Genomic DNA, 22,245 nt, shown 5'->3' with positions numbered 1-22,245 from the left:
ACAATCTTTACACTTAAGTGTAACTGTGAGACTGATCCTTCTTTTTCCTCTTCCTTTATAAATTTTTTTAGAGAAGAAAAAACTTGAATTTTAACATATAAATTAATGACCACATAGACAAAAAGTAAATGGAGTTAGTGGGACCAGTGATGGAACCACCATCTGCATGAAGGGTACACGTGCAAGTTACCAAAAAAAAAGAAAAAGGTTAGCACATCTGTTTTTTCAATACAATAGAAGGCACAATTCTTTATTGGTCACTCCTTTTAGAAGTACTTCTGACAGCCAACTTTTGTCAAACTGTTTGATTTAATAAAAACAGGGGAAATCGCTTAACACTCAAAGAGAAATGCAGATGTTTAACTCACCACAAACATCAACATGTTGTTTATTTAACAAAGAGCTTGAGGAGTTCATCTGCCTCTTCTGGAATCACGTTGTACGCTCCTTTCTGAGACTACTCCCGCTGATGTCAAACTCTCCTGGCTTGTAAATTTGGCTTGACACTGACTGCACTGCATTAATCAAGAGGAGGACTGTGAGGCTGCAGGCTTGTGAAGAAGGAAGGTATGCCATCACATCCACAGATAGCAGTTGCCTAAAAAATAACAGTGGGGAGATGAAGGAAAGAACCAGAGTTTCTGCTGGAGATTAAACCTTCTTTTGCTGGTACAAAGAATAAATTCATTTTCCCCTTCTGATATAAAATTTCATAGTAACTCAGAGTTGTATAATTTGAATTATCAGTACCAGGGCAAGTAAAAAGGCACAAAGAAAAGTAACAGTTGTAAAAAAAGCAGGCAAATTTTCCATCGTGTTTCCATTTCCTACACGCTCTGCTTCCATTGGACAAACTACTTCTGTTCCAAAGCCAAAAGTATATGAATTGCACATTGTACTTGTTTCTTTTATTTGTGCCCCATGTCAATCTTCAGCCTGGAACCCTGAGCTACCAAAAAATAAATACTAAGTCAGAGGAAAATGCTAGGGAGATTTTCATAATTTAAAATAAATGAATAAGTCCCTGATCAGGATAGCCTTCAACTACCCAATATATTCCTGTAGTGGTGTATCATACTGGTTGAATATCAGGCATTAGTCTTACTGAAATGAAAAACATTAACAAGATGATAATGCCACTTCACAACTGTGAAGATCAGTTACCCAGATTATGTTCCCAATTCATATTCACCCTACAAAGGAGCTGAGAATAAAGCAGACTAAGAACAGACTCTCAGCCTCAGCAACAAGTGAACGCATGCTGGACCTCTACAAGCTTTTGGTTTTGCTTTGCACATAATGGAAATGTTGCTTAAGAGTTATTGAGCAACCTCCTGTAGGGAAATTCGTGATTATGAGAAATCTTTTCCTAAGGGATTTTCTATGTTTTGGAAGATGTTATATGGTTTGATTTGGGATGTGTTTGAATTTTAAAATGACTGGGGGTGGGGGTAAAGGCTTTTTTGTTTGAGTGCTTGGTTATTTTGTTTTTGTTGTTTGGGAATTTTTTTGCACTGTGAGCCCAATAAATAGTTATTTCCCTGGCTTTTTTCCCCCAGAGGGAGGCAGGTCCTGTTTTGTTATTGCTTCCTCAACTGTACTGATAATCCGAAACCCAGCATAAGGTGCCTATTTGTACATTGCACAATTTCCGGCACTTTTGGGATGCCACCAGACTGAAACTGATTTGGAATCAAATTAAGTCACTGGGAACCTTTTCCATGACCACACAGGGGTTTGGGAAGGTCTGTGAAGATGATTTCATTAATCTAGTAATTTCCCCTGTGGACGTCACCAGAAAAGTTGAAGCACACTGGTATTAAGATAGCACATTTCATTTCATAAGGATACTAGAAATGACAGGTTCACTATTCGGACAATTAACAAACTGGAAGGTAAGGAAACAGTCAGTCTTTCTAGTCCCCTCTCTGGTTCCTTATGTTTTGGGAAACTAATTCTTTTTGGAGCAGTTGGATGGGACTTTAAGTCACTACAGGATGAAATCCCATCTGGGAATTGTACAGCATGAAACTGTCTAGACAAACACACTTCTGCTTGATTCTGACAAGTGCCTCCTCTTAATGTGGCTTGTTGTCTGCTTGACGCATCTTAGAGGCAGTGTCCAATTAATAGCAATTTAATAAAACTAAGTTGTTATGTTTGCAAAAAGAAATGTGAAGCATTTTTTACCTCTCAAACTATTTTAATCACTTCCTTTCCTATAACACCCTTCCCTTCCAATAACAGAGTAGAGCTCATAAAACAGTAAATAAACTCTTTCTCTTGTCTACTTGGTATAAAAAAAAATACTGGAGTGCTGCCATCTTTTGGTTACACTCTACGATAATTGCCATCAATTAGAGGTTGTTTTCTAAACCAAACACAGGAATAAAGTATTCTCAAGACATTTATGAGTTTGTTGTAATAAAGGAAAAGCTCTAAATAAATACAAACCTAGGAACATTTTCTTGGTAGTCACAAAAGTTTCAAAAGCAACTTCAGTGTATTTCTACAAGGATCTATAGGAAGACTTGCCTGAGGCAACAGAATTTCAGGACACTTGAGAACAAACAACAGACTTTAAATCTTTTTTTTTCAATTATAGAATCATCACTAGATGACTTGTGATCCTTGGCTTTGCATTTCATTCTTCACCGTATGAAACTATTTTGTATTTCACCACATCCATGAATATATTGCTATATTTTCTGAAGTCCTTATCAATCTGTCCTTATGATGTTTGGGACTTAATATGCTCTCACAGACCTAAATTATCAGAATACTTGAATGCTGATTTCTCTGATCCATCCAAGTGAAATGGCAACATGTGGACAGAGTGAGAGACTAGAGAGAGAGTAAGCACATGCTCCCCATTGGTTTTGCCTTGACGTCAGCCGATGAGCAATGACTAAAACTGCAAGATTCTATCACTGGTCCAGCTTTCTGGGACTGTAAATACATTCACAGCTGTTTCATTTAGGAGACCAGAATACAATTGATGCAAGGGATACAGTTTACAAACAATTTAGCATCTGAAGGAGCATAGCTTGCAAATTATCATTCCAGCTGGAGTGTTTCAGAAAGTGTTCAGGAAGACAAACACAAAACTACTTCTCCTCATTTCAGTGAGAAGTCAAGACAAGAGCCTCTGACTTCTTGGCAGTCCTTTGATAAACAGCAGAGGAGATAAAAAAAGAAATTATTGCAACAAAGCTGTGGTTTATTGAGATTCTGTGATAATTCCTCTATTCCACACTATCTGTAGCTGGGATTTCACAGGGATAGAACATGTCTTTTCATGCTCAAGGTGCAGAATGTTTTCCACTTTGCCTTTAGCAATACATAGTCCAGCGTGCACCCAGCAGATAGCTCTGATTCACCCAGAAAGATGTATGTATGTGGCACATATATCCTAGTCAGCTGGCTAAGATAGTACTGACCCCAGTTACATGTAGGCACATGTGGCCACCTGATGCATCTGTTGCACCCAAAATCAGCAGGAAGACAAGTCAATACCATTCAGGGCATAAAACCATTTATATCATTACAGGGCAGTTAAAAGAACCAATCATTACCAAAAGCATTTCAAGGCTACCTTTTTAGCATGCGTGGAATATGATGGAAACAGTTTTATTACTGTTATTAAATATACATGTTAAGTTAGTGCCCAAAGGTAGTAATCTAATCAGTAGTGGAGATGCATGTGTTTGGTAGTGCATAAATACAGGTTATTTATATCCTGCCAGGCTTATAGTTCATTTGATCAGGACATTTTAATTTCATTCGTGAAGCTATAAAATGCAGTTTATTAACTAAACCTTTATGTCAGTGATGAGGAACCTGAGGTACACAGGTCAGAAATGACACACGGTGCTGCAGTCAAGGGTACGCAAGCACAAACGAAATGGCTACAGCTGTGGAATAGCCCCTGGGTGCCAAAAGGAGCAAAGATACAGAGAGTGACCCTGGAGGAATTAGGGTAAGAGGTAGGGGAATATTTTGCATGGACATAGAAAGCCTGCTCCATCACTAATCAATTCTCTTCCATCTCTCTGGAAGCTTGTCCAAAACTGACATTTAATTTCAAGGCTCGGAAAATATGTTTCTCTCTAGGTAATTACTTCATATAGTAATAAATTTAATAGTACTGAAGTTAAATACAGCAAAAGATCTTTAAATATTTGAAAAAGTCAGTAGGAAGCAGGCTTTCATATAAGGCTCTAGGTACAAAACACTGCCCTATCCCAACCTGTGCAGAGATACCGAACTCACTCAAAGATAGCTGTTGCACAGAAAAAGGCCAGCAGGTCTTTAGGAAAACACAGATTAAAAACGTTTGCAATATGCCATATTACAGTCCTACAATATGCTAGTTGTACTTATTTTCATGTATATAAACTCATGTATTTAAAATATATCATCTACTTGACCCATTTGACAGCCGCATCGAGTATACGTGCAACATGGCCCAGCCAGACCAAGGTGGTTGTTGATAACAGGCAAACAGGAGATAACTCCAGATCAAGATGTCCATGCCCAGTAGCGACACCAACTATTAGAAAATAACATCTTTACCCTTTTGAACTGGGCAAAATATGTTGTATAATGATTAAGAACATGAAATAAAGATATTTGCAGTGGAGTTCCAGTGTCACTTCTCAGGGTATAGCTGTGCTTTATATACTTGAAAAGAGTTCCACCAGTGAAAGAACAGAAGTTTGATATAGCAGCTTGTGACTCTACAAAGGAATAAACAGTGCACAGTCACTGTCAAGCTGCGATATGTTATTACAACACACCACACTCAGAAAGCAGAAAACAGATGTGCTATTGATTTCAAACTTAGAGAAGAACAAGTTGAATTCCTCTCAATAAGGAATGAATGCTTTAATGATAGTTTTCCTCTTCAATTTCAATGTTTTTGGAAAGACTTTATGAATTTTCAAAGAAAACAAAAGAGGCCTTTTGATATCAACGTGGCCTTTAATTTAAAGAATTATTTAATTTAAAGTATTACTCAGCCAGCACTGCAGAGCTTACATTTCCTTTAATATAAGAGTGTGTGTGAATTTGCCAGATTGTGTTGTGGATTTTCACATAGTGCACACCTGCAAGGCTCACACTGGCCACAAGTGATGAAACAGACTATGCCTTCAGCATGGGAAAGAGGTTGATGTATGTTGAATACTAGAAATTAGGCAATTCATAATACAATTTACACTACTTCAGACTGTTCAAGCATTGCCTACAACATCTCTTCTCCACAGGTCTATAATCAGTCACTGAGACGACAAAACAAAATGACTTTGTCACGCATCTCCGAACACGTCAGACTTACCCTCTTTGTTTCAGTGTTTTCAGGCTGACGTTGATGAAGTACTGCTGAGGAAAAGCCACCCAGATGCACAACTGCAGGAAACACTGAACAGAGCTTAGGAAAAAGCAGGGAAAACAAAAAAGCCAGTTACAAGTCCCAAATCTTTAATGTGGTCTACAGCCTGATTCAAAGTAGTGAGGAAAGAGATGGTTTAGGGAAAATTATCTTTGTTGTTATTGTGTTAGCTGCCTGTTACATCAGCTAAGAGGACCTGTCAACTTCCCAGACATCACTAGTACAAAAGGACTGACCAGGGCTCCCAGACACATCTCAGGGCTTTATAAAACAAATGAACAAAAGCAAAGAAAAACATACAGATACACAACATTATCCTTCTCAAGATCTCCCATATTCATATCAGCTTGACAAAAAAGATCTAGACACTGCTGCGAATAGACTGTGCTTTTTGGTCTAAGACTACTCATGGTGACTGATCTATTATAGTCTTCTTAACAGGCACATAAGCACTAGTTCAGCTCCTTCACCTGCATTCCTCCCTCTACATCTAGAATTCACAGATGCCCTTGAAGATTGTGTCTCATTTGCCTGCGTTTATAATGGAGCAAATACAAGTGTGCATCATTTATATGTATATCATATGAGAAATTCCCTTGCAAGTATATTTGAATGGGTTTCCTGATGGAAACTGTCTTCTTAGATATCTATCTTCCTAGATAAAGGAAGTTCAAAATAAGAGTAAGGTTTGACTGTAGGTTGGGATACTGGAGATGGTTTATTTCAGTTTTATTCTTTCCCACTGACCTGAGACAAATAAGAAGCAGCTTCAGAATCTAACCCAACCTGCCACAGCATATAGATGCAGAGCAAAACTTCTCGTGTTGGTTGGTGGCCAAAAATAAAAAGGAAAATAGAAATTACTTCACCTATGGCCCCCAGTTTTTGTGGAAATCTTTTCCTGTATGAGATGCTTTCTCCTGCTGATTTACTGAGATTAAACCACAAGCATTAGCATAGTGGTTTGTGCCATGCTATGAAATCACAGTGATATACAATGGTCTAGGAACAAAAAAATGTCTAGGAACACAAAGCATTATTCAAACTTCAGAACTCTTTCCAGCCACAAGTGAAAACCCACATTTCTTCCTGGTGACAGCAGTGTTCTGCATCTGTACTTACAGAAATATGTAAGAAACAACTGTCAAATTTGGCTACATTAAAGTAAACACCTTTAAATATAGGGGATGGGAAGGAAGAGTGGGGAGGAACATCAAAATACTTTCAACCATTGAAAGTACCAAAAAACTCAGTTCTACATTCTCCTGAAATGTATGTCTGGTCTCAGTTAATAGAAAAATTACAGGAAATGGGGCTTGAAAGGACCACATCCAGACCTTCACCCTGTTCACCAGCTCCATGGTAACTCGGAACGATGTGTCTCATCTAGCGAGGAGCTCCTAGCACATTCTGGAACAGATAGCTGCTTCCTAAAGATATCCCAGTCAGGCCTCTGAGCAACCTCAGGCTGAGCCTTCATGTAGCTCAGACCCAAGGCTGCAGCAGCTCCTGGCAGAGAATACACACAAGCAGAAACACCATGACTTTATCGTTACAGCAAAGGATTTTCCCATGTCTTCCAAAAGCACATTTGGGGCTCCTGCTCCCTCACACGCACTCTGTCTCAGCACCGAGTAGCAGACTTTACTCATAACGACCAAGAAAAGAAAATGCTCCAAAGACAGAACATTGCACAACAACATTCCACTTATGTGGTACTGATCAGATGCCAATTATGTATCATTAAGTATTGTGTTTGGATAGTAAATCGGGCAGACTCAGCTAAAATAACACAGCTTGTTTTACTAAGTCTTTATGTAAATAAAACTATTGTACTGTTCCTATTCCATACTTGTTGCTTCTCCCTATGGGCCAGATTCTGCCTTGCCTCTACTCAGTAGAAACCAATTTCATAAGTTTTTCATTAGTTTCACAATGTACATTTCACAACATACAATAGTCACAAATTTGACCTTTCTCCAGCCATTTTCTACAAAACCTCTCTCTCATTCTCTCCAAGATACAACCATTTCTTCATCACTTTCCCTGAAGGCAGAATAAAAAGGCACAGTTCATATGTCATTTACTTCCAGATACACAAAATGTTTCCCCAACTCCTAAATGCAATGCCATGACACATCAAAGATCCAGAAGGACTAGTGATGCTGTTGTGGGGTACCAAAGTGCAAATGGAGTCCATAGTCAGTGCAAGCTGTAGATACATGATACCTAGGTAGATACATACCAACCAAATATATGTGAGCAATTAAACATCAATGGAAAATGAAATCCAAATAAATTTCAACTAGGAAGTCACTCACTAGCAACTATTAACAATACAAGAAGGTTTTCAAATTAGAACAGAAGCATTGCGTTAAGCTCACTCAATCTACTCATAAATCTCATGATACATGAAAAATTGAAAGAATCACATTTAGTCAAAATACTTGCCATTTGAGAGGTATTTTGGGGTGTCTCCAGTACCCCCTTGGACACGCTCTTCAAGCAGTAACATGGGTGCGCAATCTGCCTACCTATCATTAGGGAACAGTAGTGAAATCCCCCAAAAACAAGCTAATACACAAAGTTGGCCAGACTCATCAGAGATCCATGCAGAAAAGGAAGAGATGAAGAAAATAAATGTCCACATGCTTTAAAATACCCATTTCTAGCTCATCATGCATCAGTTCAGATTGACTGTTACCCAGATGAAATGTAAAGTTACTTTGACACCTATTCCCTTCTGCACGTCTCTGTCTCAAACACTTCCCCCTTTCCTGATCACCAAATCTCTAGTTATTTCACTTTCAAGCTCCTTCATATAATTCATTTTCAATTCATTTTCCATATAATTATTTTTTTACTTCTATTCACCGCTAACCAGCCTTTGATTTCTTTTTTCCATTCTCCTCCTGTTTCGTCTTGCATTGCAAAAAAAAATGCTACACTGTGCCACTTGTGGGACAATAAACACTTCATCAAAATGTGACTTCAAAAGGACTGAAAAAATTTCAGTACGTTTTAGAGTTAACCTTTCGGACAAAACAATCTTTCATGAGAACATTTTGCACTACAAGTCAAGCCTTTAGGTCTGTCAAAGACTTTAAATGTGTAACTCTCTTCAAGTCAAATTTATATCAAGCTAGGATCTTGCATCATACTCAGGTCCACTTTGCAACATTTTTTGTATAGACAGCAATACTGACAGAGGAAGTGTAATGGTTCACAGCTTCACTCATGCTATGTTAGGTAAAGAGACTCTCTTCTGGACAGCTGCTCACAGTCCTAGAGTGATTACAACAGTTCAGAATAAGGAATAATCCATACATTTCAAACTGTTCTTAGTGCCATTTGGCAGTTAGGAAATATGGAATTGCATATTTCCAAGTCATTTCAGGGATTTCAGGTAGACCCACTTAATTCTGGGTAGAGATTTCAGCGTATCCCGTGCTCAGATGTAGTATTTCTAGCAGAGATGATGAAAACATTCTGTTTTAAAATATGACATTTCTACATTTTTAATATCACTTGGTAAACTAAACCACATTAAAAGAGAATATATGTTTTATACAGAGTTTGGTTGACATGCTTGTCTCAAGAAGGGTAAATACTCATACATTTTTTTAAATCTTTTCACAGACAATGAAGAAAATGGTTGTTCCAAATTACAGGATGTGGAATGAGAAAAAAATATGAAATAAAATAACAGAAAAGTCAAATTTTAAAAGGAAACTTTTAGCAGCCATTTATGGGTACTGGATGTAAGTGATAAAGATGGCAAAGTGTAGGATACATTGGTAGATGCTAGAGAATAATTTTTATCTGTAAATACTCACTTGTATGCAACTGGAATTACGCTCATTTCCTGACACAGGACCCTGAGCATCATCCTAAGTAGACATAGCAAGTAGCTTCTCCCTAAAGTTCAATCAAAAGCATGCTACATATTACCAAGGCTAACCATCTGGAAATATCTGCTGTCTCCCATATGCACTATCACAAATTTTATTCCAGGAGCCCACAAAGCACTAGAGAAGTCACCTGAGAGCAGAGCCAACTTTGCTGCAGGCTGCTACAGCATTTCCATGGACCTTAGTTGGCTCCACATCTGCTTGCAGAGAAGCCAGCTACTGCTGCCTGCATTGCATAGAAACCTGGTGGCCGAGACTTCCTGGAGGTGGGAGCCAGGGTGAAGAAATAACGTTGGGAGCTTTATCTGTAAGTTGGAGCTAATGGTACACACTGAGTCTTGGCACACAGGATCTTGTGAAGACACATTGGGTGATGGTGATAAAACAGTTGACCAGGAAGGCAGTAAAAAAGTACAGGGCTTTAATATGTTGCCCAACTTCCAAAAAGTTTTACCAAGTTTCTGCAATGGTTAAAATATTTTATTGTAGGCCTAGGCAAAGAACCCTACTTGTGTTTGGAAAGAATATCTATCTTTTAAATATGTTTTCATTTTGTTTGACAAATGTAATCCCCCTGCACTGTTTTGTTGTAGTGCACAAATGAAACTGGTGAAGCAGAAAGAGGCTCTTTTCATTAGGAAACATGGAAAAAATTTTAACTGAAAAAAAAGAGTAATTCAGACAGCATAGTCAAAACCCCTATTCAAAAGACAAATAAAGAAACAGAAAAGGTTAAAATGGAGTTGAAATCTGGCAGGAAAACTCAGCATCTTTAGGACATGAATTAAATATATATGATACCCAAATGTTGGTTTACTTTGGTTTTTTAATGGCTTATACTATTTAAGTGTTTGTGGGGAATCTTTTTATATATATTTTTTTTTAGAGCAGAAACATTTGTAAACAAAATCCCAGACTCAGCAAAAACATCCATCTGGATCCCATGCTGCGCAAGCTTGAAGCTGGATATTCAAAGTTGTGTAGGTTTGCACAGAGCAGAAGACAGTGCCAGACAGCAATTGTATTCCTGAATTGTCCTTCTCAAATTAGACATTTGCTTCTAATCACAATAGCCAAGCTGTAATAAAAGGAGAAAAATAAGAACTTTTAAACAACACAGTATGGCCGCATAAAGATTCTCTTTTACTTGTAGAACCTTGCCTTCAAGTCCACCCAGGTAAGGAAAAGGAACCAGAACACTTGGAGTCTTTAGCTGCCTCTCAGAATAACCAGTTGTGTGAGTTTTCTACCATGCAAGTAATTTTTAAATTTGTGCCTCTGTTCCCCAAGTTGTAACATTCTCACATAATATTTGTGACAGATCTGCTGGGGTTCGTTAGCTTTCTGTTCTCATGTGCTGAGAAGTTTAGCGAGTTAGACTTGAACAACAGAGAAAAGGCACAAGAGCAACAAGTTCTATCCATGTCCAACAAGAACTGGATGCAGCAGTAAAGGGCGCTATTTCTATTATCCACTCAAAATATTTGCCCATGAAGAAATGCAGACTGATTAAAAGGAAAAGATAAGTTCAAACTGAGCTACACTTTTTCTTTGCACACCTCTTGCAATTAAAAGAATGAGTGCAGCTGGGGACCCTGCCAGTCTGCCCCCTAGGAAGAAAAAAAGAAAGCCCAAAGTTATGTAAATGTAATTCAAATATTAGGTGCAGGACTGAGAAAGATCATGTTGATGTTTCTTCAGAAAGGCACCTGTAGCAGAGGAGAAGCCAGACTGCAGTTCATTTGCCTTGCCTTGTGCTGCTCAGTTCCATGGCTCGTAGTGGTAGAAGAAAGAATTCATTCCACCAGGCACACTTCCCAGTACATACAGCTTTTCACAATATCCTCACTGCAGCCACCAGGCGAATAAGTAACAACTTACTTGAACATGGAACAATTGTAAATTAACATATAGTAGCCAAGCACAGCAGTAACACACCAATAACTATCTGTTTCCCTGTCCCAGTTACTGAATTCCTGAGGGCAAGCAAAATAGCTTACAGCTGATGGAGGTCTGAAGGCTGCGTATGAATCATTCCCTGTCTCTTGAGCATCCTGAGTCATCTTCATTGTGAACAAAACAATGTTATTTATTTATTGCCCATCACTGCAGCATCTGAGTGCCACGCAGAGTTTAAAATCAATATGCTGGCAGGCAGAGCAGGACAGCACAGGCTCTAGACTATGTCAGATGGTTGTTAGATATCATTGTTGTTATTTGCTTTGTCTTTCCCTTCTGCTGCTGTCACTCTGGCAGTTGCAGTTGCTGAATTCTTCCTTGCTTTCCCATTGTTTGAGACCCTGGATGAAGTCAGTGATTACGGAGAGCTGAGAGCCCAGCCTTGCAGATAAACGGAAAGCAAGAGCTAGAGAAAATGGTATGGGATTTGTTGATAACATAGCTCCTGTCATGTTACCAGCTACCATTTTTGTATTATCAAAGCCAGTTCCTAGTTTCCTTTTTTCCTAGGTATATTATTCACAAGCGTTTTAATGGCAACAGAGTTTTCAGGCAGTGATTTCCAATGCATTTACCTTTCACCAGATAATCCCGTTATGCATTTAATAATACACATGATTATGTGAATAGTTAGAGAGCTGCTTTTTTTCCTAAACAAATCCTTCTGCATTTCCTTTGGCAATGCTTCCCTCCTACGTAAACAAAGAAAACCACATAAAACCCACATTTTACGTACTGAAAAAGGCAACACACCATCCCAAGAATGGATTTCAGGAAGTTTTCCAAATTTGACATCTTATTAATTTTTATTTGTTGGATTTAAGTTTCGCATGCTTCAGATTTCAAGTCAGTGAAGATATATACTTCAAGGTAGAGATGTCTTTCAAAAAACATGCAAGTATCTAAAAAAAAAAAAAAAAGCAGCAAAGAACAATAGGACAGTAACCTTTACAGCATTTCTAATAGTTCTTGCTTCTAGCAAGTCTGAAACTTAATAATCTTACCAACTTTCAGTAGCTCACATACTTGGGGTATCTCAATTTTAGAGTACTCTGCATGAATATTTATGATTTGTTTCCAGAACTGCTCAATCCTGCTGAGTTTAATGGAAATCCGTAAGTATTACATTCAAACATGTCAACAGATATCCCAGTTAATCACACATACACACATTAAAAAACTCAATACACCCCAGACTGGAAGAAGATCAAAAAATTTGGACATAAAGTCATCCAGTCCTCAGAAGAGACACTGACAACCCACAAATATGAGGCCATTGGAAATGCTGTATGTGCTAGTAATGATTCCTGCATAGAAAATCCAAGAAATCTTACTGACTCTTCCCTGCAAGTTTGAAGCCTGGAAATCAAGCAACTATTTAAAACTGTTGAGCAAAACCAAAATTTCAACAACAAAAGAAAGAATCCCATGAGATTCACAATGGGAATTTTTTGCATTTTTTTCTTTTAATTTTCTCCTTAATTCCTTGCTTTAAACAGCATGGTCCCCATTCTCAAATGATTTATTACAGAAACCTAAGAGCCAAAGGGTTCTCCTGGTTATCTGGATTAAGAGCTTTAAAAGGGCACCCAGAAAAATCACAGCTGGAGGAGCCCTGAAATTCCTGTGAAGAAATGGTAGCAATTTGGAAAGCGAATGCATTGGCAAGTAACTCCATTACATCTCTAATTTCTGTTCCCCCATGAATACATCATTGTATAACTTCTCTCACAGAGTAGACTACATGGCCCTAGTTGTAGGATTTATTTGTTTTAACAATGGCTTCTGTCTGTACTTAATTATTTTAGCACACAAAATATACTACCACCTGAAGCAACTGTCACCCTGTCCGTTGGTCCTGAAGGCAATATAGTGGTAACTGGTTGAAAATAATTTTTTCTGTAAAAAGCTATTAGGGAAGGATATGAGAAGTAGAGATTACTCAAAAATACAGTCTCATTATATAGTCTCTTCCATCCTTTCATCAACACGTCTCACCTGAAGATAAAATAGTACATAAAGAGGACATCAAATGGATATAATTTTAGAAGAGCTTTCTGACGTATAACCAGTTGTTTCACACAGTGATTTCTCACTTACTGTCAGGCGTCAAAGCAAGGGATACCACGGTGACCGTAATGCCAGAGGAGTAACGTCAGCAAGAAAAGCTTTGTCAGTACATCAAAATATTAAGCCATTCAAACTTCCATTTAAGGGAGATAGGGAAGAAAGTTCCCTCATCTCTTTGCTAAAGATGCAGCCATTCCATGTTCCTGCACTCCAAAGGTTGTCTGAGGAACTGGGTGAAATGGAACAAGTTAGAAAGCATGGTAACAGCATACGTATGCAAAGAAAGAATAAGCTACATTTTCTTTAATGCTTCCCGCCAAGTCTATCAGCATTCCTATTCTACACACAAGCAAGATACCTCATATCAGAGATCTGTTCCTCTGCATACCTCCATCCACCAGCTCCCTCCTCCCTATCCAGGTACTTGCAGCTTAGACCAGCTGGGGATCCAGTTCACGGGGTGCTGTGTGCATCGGTGCTTCCACATCATCTAGTTTCACAGTTCATTAATAAGCTGTGCAGATACAAGATCTCTACAATATTATCGTTTCTGCTGCTGTCTCATCCATTATCTATTGGGCTGAAGTGGATGTAAACCACTCCTTCAGCCTCTGTAGTGCTCCAGGGGAATGTTATCCTCAAAATCAAAATACATTAGAGGACCCCAACCAGAGGACTGTGCCTAGGCATGCACAGCTCACCATGGCTAAGCCTTGCTGCCAAACAGTCACACTAGTAACACATACAACACAGCTGTAGTAAGGTTTAAGGTCAATTCTTGAAACTTTTCATGAAAATAGGATCCATAAACAGGAAAAGCTCAGGATGAACACCCAGTATCTGAGGAGCAGTAAGGAATCACTTCGTGAACAACCTCTCAACCACACCTCACTCTGCAAGGGGGCTGCCCTCGGTGCTCGCACAAAGTCAACCATCACCCGCAGTTCAAGCTAGAGGCAAGAGTTTACACAACCAATTTCTTTGCAACCTTTTAGCCTTGAATTAAAGCCTCCTAAGACACATGCCCAACATACGTCTGATACTTTAGACCAAACAACTGGCCAGGAAGGTTTCTGACCACAATTCATGGTCACAATGCACAATTCAATTTAAAGGCAATCTTGCAATGGAAGTTTAACCTATAGCTATTCTTTGCCCTTTTCAAGAGGAGGAAGACTGAATTATCTCCCATTCAAGCCACTAGCAAAATTCAGATTAAATCTGACAGATTATATATTATTTGCAGGAGTGTCAGTTTTCTGCTGTTTAATACACCATGAATTTTTTCTTTACCATTTTTATGTCATATTTTGAGTATAAAAATACCACAGGCACAGAAAAAAAATACAAAATTTACAAAAAAATATTAAATGTATCTATTAAGTTATTATAGTTTCAGAGCTATATCACATTCCATTATATTCTCACTAGCAGACAAAAATTGAACCCAGTGATTCTCTGTAGTTTTCAGTCACCAAAAAAAAGGAGTGGGTGACTTGAACCAATAATTCAAAAATTATTTTCCATTCGGCTTTGAGTTCAGTTTAAGGAAACTTCCTATAAGGGACATCACAAAGTAAATTTTATTGTTTCTGAGAAAAGAATTTCCTGTGCATGTTAAAATATGCTAAGCCTCTAGTAACTTATATATCCTGTTCCCGCAGTTTGGGGAATTTTTTCCTTACTGTCATTTAGAAATTTGTTTTCTTTCAGTTGTTTAATGGCATTTTCACAATTTTTCACCATATTTTCACAATTTTAATTCCCTGGTTCCTGGAGTAATTTCTTATAGGGCATACCAAAGGAGAAGAAAAAATAAAAAGAATTTTAAAATGCAAACCACATCATTACCTGACAGAAGTTAATGCATAGTAAATGGAAAGAATTGCTGCTGCTTGTGTATATAAGCGAACTCAACAAAAGGCATAGCAAAATTCATGTAATGAGGCATTATTAAAAGAAGATAGAGCTTACAGACAGTTGGCAGCTCATACTGATCTGAGGAGAATCTTCAAATGAAGCTTTATTGGGCATTTCCTTGGTTAAAAATTTCCATGCGCCAGAGAAGGTAAAGCTTTTACGCCGATTTGTGAAGCTAAACCAGTGATTGGCCAGAAAATTTATTTTTCCAATCATATGAAACATGCTGAAGTATCCTAAGACACAAAGAGGTAAAACAATTATATTATTTTGCAGAACAATATTTGAATGTTTTGGGTTGATCTAAAATTTTCAGTTTCATTTTTGTCTATCTTTACTTGGTAATAAATTCTATTCCTCTTAACTAACAAAAACAAATCTAGAATTTCCATTTCAAAAATGTTAAAAAGGAGACAAGCAGCCACATTTCAAACTGTGAGTGCCACTGGGTTTTTAATTGCATGTAAATAAATGCAAAAATACCTCATTATCTGCACCCCTGAATAGAGTGTTCTGGGATTGCATATGTATGGTGACTGCACATGGAAATGATCAAAGAGCTCAAGAGCCCTACAGGAGGGTCCTCAATTACTCACTGAAAAACTGTGATGTAAATTGGGCTGCGTGAACCACATGTACCAACAGCTTGGCTCAGACCACATCTCCTGTTCAGGCACTGTTTGTACTGAAACATAATTAGTTTTTTATACTGTTCATCTTCTGAACACTGTGTGTCCGTTACAGAGTTGTGCCCTCTATACTCAATGTTCTCTTGTCTGTCGTGCTCTTGTTCTTTATTACCAAGTCCTGAGCACTCTATTCCATCTGTCAACACTAAATATTATTTGTGTTATGTAAACCATAAAAGCAGGTTCAGTCCTTTCTGCACTCACTGTATTCACCTCGTGATCTGAGGATCCAGTCAGAAGCGAATTCCTACTGAATAGGTTAGTGGTTTGTGCTGCAGCACCTCTGCTGCCTTTCAGGGTAGTGAATGGATATCTCAGCCTGTAATTTGCAAACATACATTATGATAAATTATATGAGATAAATACTTCTAAAAAAAAAAATAAAAGAATTTAAAGGAAGAGTATTCAAAAGAAAAAAATATAATATCAACAGGCTATTTATATTTTAGCCTTCATATTTTTTAGCCTATATTGTATTTATTTAGTAGACAAATAAAAAAAATTAAGCATATGGTGTTGAAAGTATTTTATACATAGTATTTTAGTATTTTATATAAAATACGATGTTATTGTAGGCTATTACTTTAAATTGCTTAGAAAATGTAAGTCTTTTTCAAAAAAAAAATTGCTGTGTAATTTCAAAAATTTTGTCCTTTGCTTTTAGATGAAAAAAGGCAACAAGTTTGACATAGTAACACATTAAAAACTTGATGGATGGCTTAGTAATGTGAAGGAAAGGATGCTAAGGAGTTTGCAATTCTTCTTTATCCTATATACTGTAGATCTGAAGGTGCCAGATCACCTGAAACAAAACCTAAGCAAACCAAATAGAGTAGCGGGTATAGAAAAAAAGTAATACGGTGTCACATTTCCACTTGATTTATTCAAACCATCTTTAAAGTCACTTGACTTTCAGTTAAGAAGAGTATACAGTGTACAGTCACTTAATTGCACAGAAACTAAGTACATTAGCATTGGCAGTACTTGATTGTGAAATCAAGTCATGAAATAGCATTAGCCCTTGTTATGTGTTCTTAAATTAGAATAGTGGAAAAACAGGTAGTTTAGCAACAATGTAAATGCTGCCAGACAGAACCCACACAAAAATTTCCATAATGCATCATCAGCCTTTGTAATTGTCGCAGATGGAGTGATGTACTTCACTCATAAGAGAGAAGCAGAAATATATTTATTGATACAAAACAATGATCTAACAAAGTTGGCAGTAGATCCGACAGTTTAACAAGACTCAACTGCAAGGTACGCTTGGTTATTTCCTGCATAGAGGACAGAACTGTCAGGGAGACCCTCCTGTTGTGTCACAAGGTTCGGAAAGGACCCCTTGCTTTCTGAACTCCTTCTCAGTGAGGAGTCTAGGTGCAACTGGATCTAGTCCTAGTCCCAGATTTGGTCAACAGTTTATGTCTAAAGGATTATATGTGCACAATCAATCCTTTATATAACTTAGCTAAGAATTTCAAAGTGCAGCGTGCTGTAAACCACCTACTGAGGATCTGTAGCGACTAGGAATCTCTTAACCTCGAGGAGTAATCTCGAGCAGCATCCTGACTCAAAGGAGACCCTGGCATGCAGCCCACTGCGATTCAGGAGTGCTCAAAAAGACTCATGAGTTGTCCACTATTTATGTGGAGGTAAGATGGTTGACTTATAGTCATACTTGCATATGAACCACAGTACCAGTATGGTGAATTGCTCAAGTTAGCTTTAGCTATTTTGTTTTCTCTCTCCCTGAGACCACGTTAAAGCCCTGAAACCACCTTTGAGCCACAGATGCAGCCATCACGACTGGATGCATCCATTAGACCACCATGGGTGGTTATTCCTTAGGCAGTGGTACAGGAGATAAAGGTCAGGTTGGCATCTGGAGAGGGGGGAAACACACTATCACAGTAATACAAGGACTGTGCTATCTGGGAAGAGTAGCATTAGAAAGCAACATTATATCCCTATATAAGAGTGTTCTGCAGCATCTGTTTAGAAGTCTGCAAATAAAAGCCAAATAGTCATGAAAAGTTTCTGTAAGGATATTTATCAAGTTTGCATGGGGCTGATTCCTCAGTAACCAGGGTGGCAAAGACAACTAAGAAAACAATGAAAAAGGCAATGAATGCATATAGAAAGTGCATTAAAGTTAACATAATTAATTAAAAACCTGAGGCTTCTTTGTACACTTCCTAATTCAGTCAGAAAAATTTATTATAAAGGGCAATCCTCTGTATTATCATTCCCTGGCAGTTAACAGTTGCAAATAACACTGTGATACTGTTGTCCATCCTCCAGCAGTCAGCATACACCCCCCCAAACATGCTTATGTTAGAGACTAAGCTTTGCTTGTTGTGCTAATCTTCCACCACTCCGTCACAGTGCCTGGGTTGCTTGTAGATCAGTGTGCACTGGTTCTCCCACTGGCAGAGGCTGCTACGTCACCCCACCAAGCCCTTCCTCAGGGCTGGTTCCCCAATTTCTGGCACTACCTTGGCACAAGTGAGCACAGCAAACCAGTGGCGACTACTACCGTGGCCAGAGAAGTAGACACAGCTGAGCTGAACACAGCTGATATGCCTGCAAACAATAAATCTACAGCTGAGGATCCAGAGGAGGGCTTGGACTAAGTATCCTGTGACTCCCAGTGCTATTAAGACCAGTACAATATATCTGACAGGATGTCTACAGCATTACACTGCACTGCCAGCCACTCTCAACCTACAAAGACTTCTCCCTCATGAGTACCAGCTCACAGCCAAACATTTCAAATTGGACAGATCTAAGGAAGGAATTAAATCCAGAGACTATGCAGCATGAACAATTAGAGATTTCTTGGCTATTCACAGTATTCTGCATCCAGGAATTCTCTGCAGGAATAGATGATTTAAAACAGCGTTTTCATGAATAACACTGAACACAACAAGGAAAGCAAAACAAAACCACAAGATGGATAGAAATCTTTTGCTAACTTTAAAATAAATGGGTCCCAAATTGATTAGTTAAAGCTTCTTTTCCTTAGCTTCCTGTGTATTTTAAAATGACAGGGCATCTATCTTTTTGTGTTGTAAGTTGAATTGTTAGCAGGAGAAGCCAACCTCAGATTCATTCTTTTAATCAGCTTTGAACAGACTGCATTCTTGTAGCATGTTCTAACAGATTTGAGAACAGCTGGGTAAATGCCAGGATGCTCACTAATGAAAATTAATTTCATACAGTATTCTGTAGGTATAGCACCATTTCACTTAGAGAAAATATTTTCAATGGTGATGTCAACTTCTACAGAATTTTTTCGAACACAAACTCAGTGACCGCATTTCAGTGGTCTGCTTGAGTTTTCCTTTCTTGACTTGAGGAGATAGGATCTCTCCTAGCTTTCAGTGCTGGACTATGGGACTTGCAAGATTTCTCCAAGTGCTCAGACCATTTTTTTCCAGAAAGGAATACCTTCAACCCAAACGGGCTAAGCAAATTTTGGACATACATTCCTTCACTTGCACCAAGTCATGCAGCACCCATGCCTAATCATGCCAGAGAAGAAAATCAGTGCAAATGCAGAAAGTTGAGCAGCATAGCTGGGGCTGCACCAAACCATCACAGAATCAGCCTAGTGAAGAAGCTAAAGGTGAGCTTATACTTTCTTTCAGATCCAGTTAGGCCAGTACGATATATAACTACCCCAGCTGTGTGTTGGGGCACGGGGTTCTGCAGTCAGGGAGAAGCTTGCCTCCAGGTGCTCCATGACTAAGTGTCAAGCAAAATCAGCAGTGGTTACAATTATCTTGGCATGTTTGCTTTAATAAGACAAGAGAGCAATTACATTACCTGCTCAACTGGCAGAGAAATCGAATCGAGAATGAAGAGTTAAGGCTCAGAGAGTTCTTCAATTGGCACAGCTGGACCAAGAAAAGAAGATTGTCTTATGCAGGAGTAGAGATGCCCTTGATCCCTTCAACATTTGCTCCTGTTGAGTCAGACAGATCATAAATCTCATTTAACCTTAACATTTACAACTTTCCTGCTATTCAAACTGAAGTCTGAAATCCACTGCCTGAAGTCAAGGAAGTTGAACATGCATCATAAGGGCAACTAGTATTCAGTAAGCAGGTGAGGCTGTGTCAGCCCTGGAAATTGTATTTGTTCTACCCGAGACAAATATGGAATTAGTGATGTAGCAACAGACAACCCAATAATATAAACGTATTTATAATATATGTAAATATATTACAAATATTTATGTGTTCACAGTTATAATTTTGATCACACATTTCTAATCATAAAGATCCTATTTTAAAAATGCCTTTTTGGCCAGCTTTCAAATACTATGGTATGGTAAATCATCATTTCTTTTTATCCACCATATTGATTTATTTTTATAAATAGCTCTCTAATATATTACTAACCTACTACTTAGCTGGTAATAAGAGAACACTCTCTTCTGTAGTACTGCCCACAGAGTAAAATGAACAGCCTGGAAAAGAGAAGGCTCCAGGCAGACCTTATTGCGGCATTTCAGAACTTAGAGGGGGCTTATAAGAAAGGTGGGAACAAACTTTTTAGCTGGGCCTGTTGCAGTAGAACAAGGGGTAAGGTTTTAAAGGGGTAAGAGAGGGTAGATTTAGACTAGATATAAGGAAGAAATTTTCTACTATGAGGGTGGTGAACCACTGGAACAGATTGTCCATAGAGGGGGTAGATGCACCATCCCTGGAAACATTCAAGGTCAGGTTGGACAGGGCTCTGAGCAACCTGATCTAGTTGAAGATGTCCCTGCTCATTGCAGGGAGGTTGAACTAGATGACCTTTGAAGGTCCCTTCCAAGCCAAACTATTATTCTATTCTTCTATTCTATTAAATAAACATTAAATATTACAAAATAGTTGAAAATAGTGAATGCAAGTCAAAAAAAGTATGCTGCTATGGAGACAAATGCAGTCTTACCATTTCGCCTTTTAAAATCCTTTTTCTCAAACTTAAAATACTTAAATATGCTAAACTAATCAAGAATTCACAGTGAGAGACCAAATGAAAAAAGCAATCCTTTCTATTCCCAGAAGGGACTGGGTATGAGACAAAACTGGATGTAGAAAGGTGGGAGATACAGCAAGAGAATTGATATACATTTAAAACAAAGTTTGTGGGTAGGCTGCATTTTCAAAAAGAAGAATAATAATTGATCTTCGCATTTATTCTTTGCTGAGAATTAGAGTAATCAGAGTAATAACTACACATTTTTAGTGCAAGCAAAGAATAGGTATTGTGTGCAAAATGTCCTGGGGACTTATACCATGAGTGACAACATCTAAAAAAAAAAAAAAAATTGCCCAAGCCTGTTGTTGCAAAGCAAACTTCCAAAATGCGAATAATACCATGGACCTGAAACAATGATTCAGGACCAGTTCCTCATATCAGTCTCAGCAGAGAAACTCTTTCTTTCTCACAGAGTAAAGCATACATAAAAGGAGAGGAACAACCCCTTTGTGTTTGTCTTTCCTGCCTACCATGACTAGAATCCCATGATGGCGTCAAGAGTAGACAGAGCTCAGTTTGTTTTCAGCAGGAACGTACAGTTTGGTTTATAATTTCAAATTTGGTCCATGGTCAGAGCAGTAAAAAATTACGTTGTCCCCATCTCTCATTTGTTTATAGTGAATCTAGGACTAGAGATCAGGTGGATTTTGGCCTAATACCTCAGATCACCAAAGCATAACCTTTTTAATTCAGTTGGTGACTGGTACCTTTTTTATCACAGCATGGGAGTGATTGTCTTTGCTTGAAACTTTTAAGTGATTAACATATTTTTAAGCATATTTCAAAATGGCAGAAATAAGATGAAGTGCTATGATAATTATGGGGAAATAAAGCCACCGACTGGATCTTCAATCACACGTTATAGCAAAAATGGGCATCACACAATCATTCCAAAATATTAGCATAAACCCCACACAGTAATGAAATATAATTCAAGCCATGTGAAATCACAGGAAGAAACCACAATGGATCATTCACTATATAAAAAAATTCAAGTAATTCTATTGGATTCATCACTACTCAGAAAAACATAGCTGACTTTCTTAGAATTGCTTAATCTAGCTGTGACATCCCTGAAGATGTAGCCACAGACATCAACATGTGCTGGCAACTCTTAGACGAAATAAACTCTCCAAGAGTATTGAATCCATAACCTTGGTACTGACACATGGCAAAACATGGGTTACCACATCTCTGCTCTTATTTTGTAAGCCATGCTAATTAGATGAAACTCCTTTGTGCACACAAAGCCTTTTTACCTCACACCATT

Source organism: Calidris pugnax, unplaced genomic scaffold (assembly GCF_001431845.1).
Source record: "Calidris pugnax isolate Ruff unplaced genomic scaffold, ASM143184v1 scaffold18, whole genome shotgun sequence".
NCBI lineage: Eukaryota > Metazoa > Chordata > Aves > Charadriiformes > Scolopacidae > Calidris > Calidris pugnax.
This window is presented reverse-complemented; position numbering follows the sequence as displayed.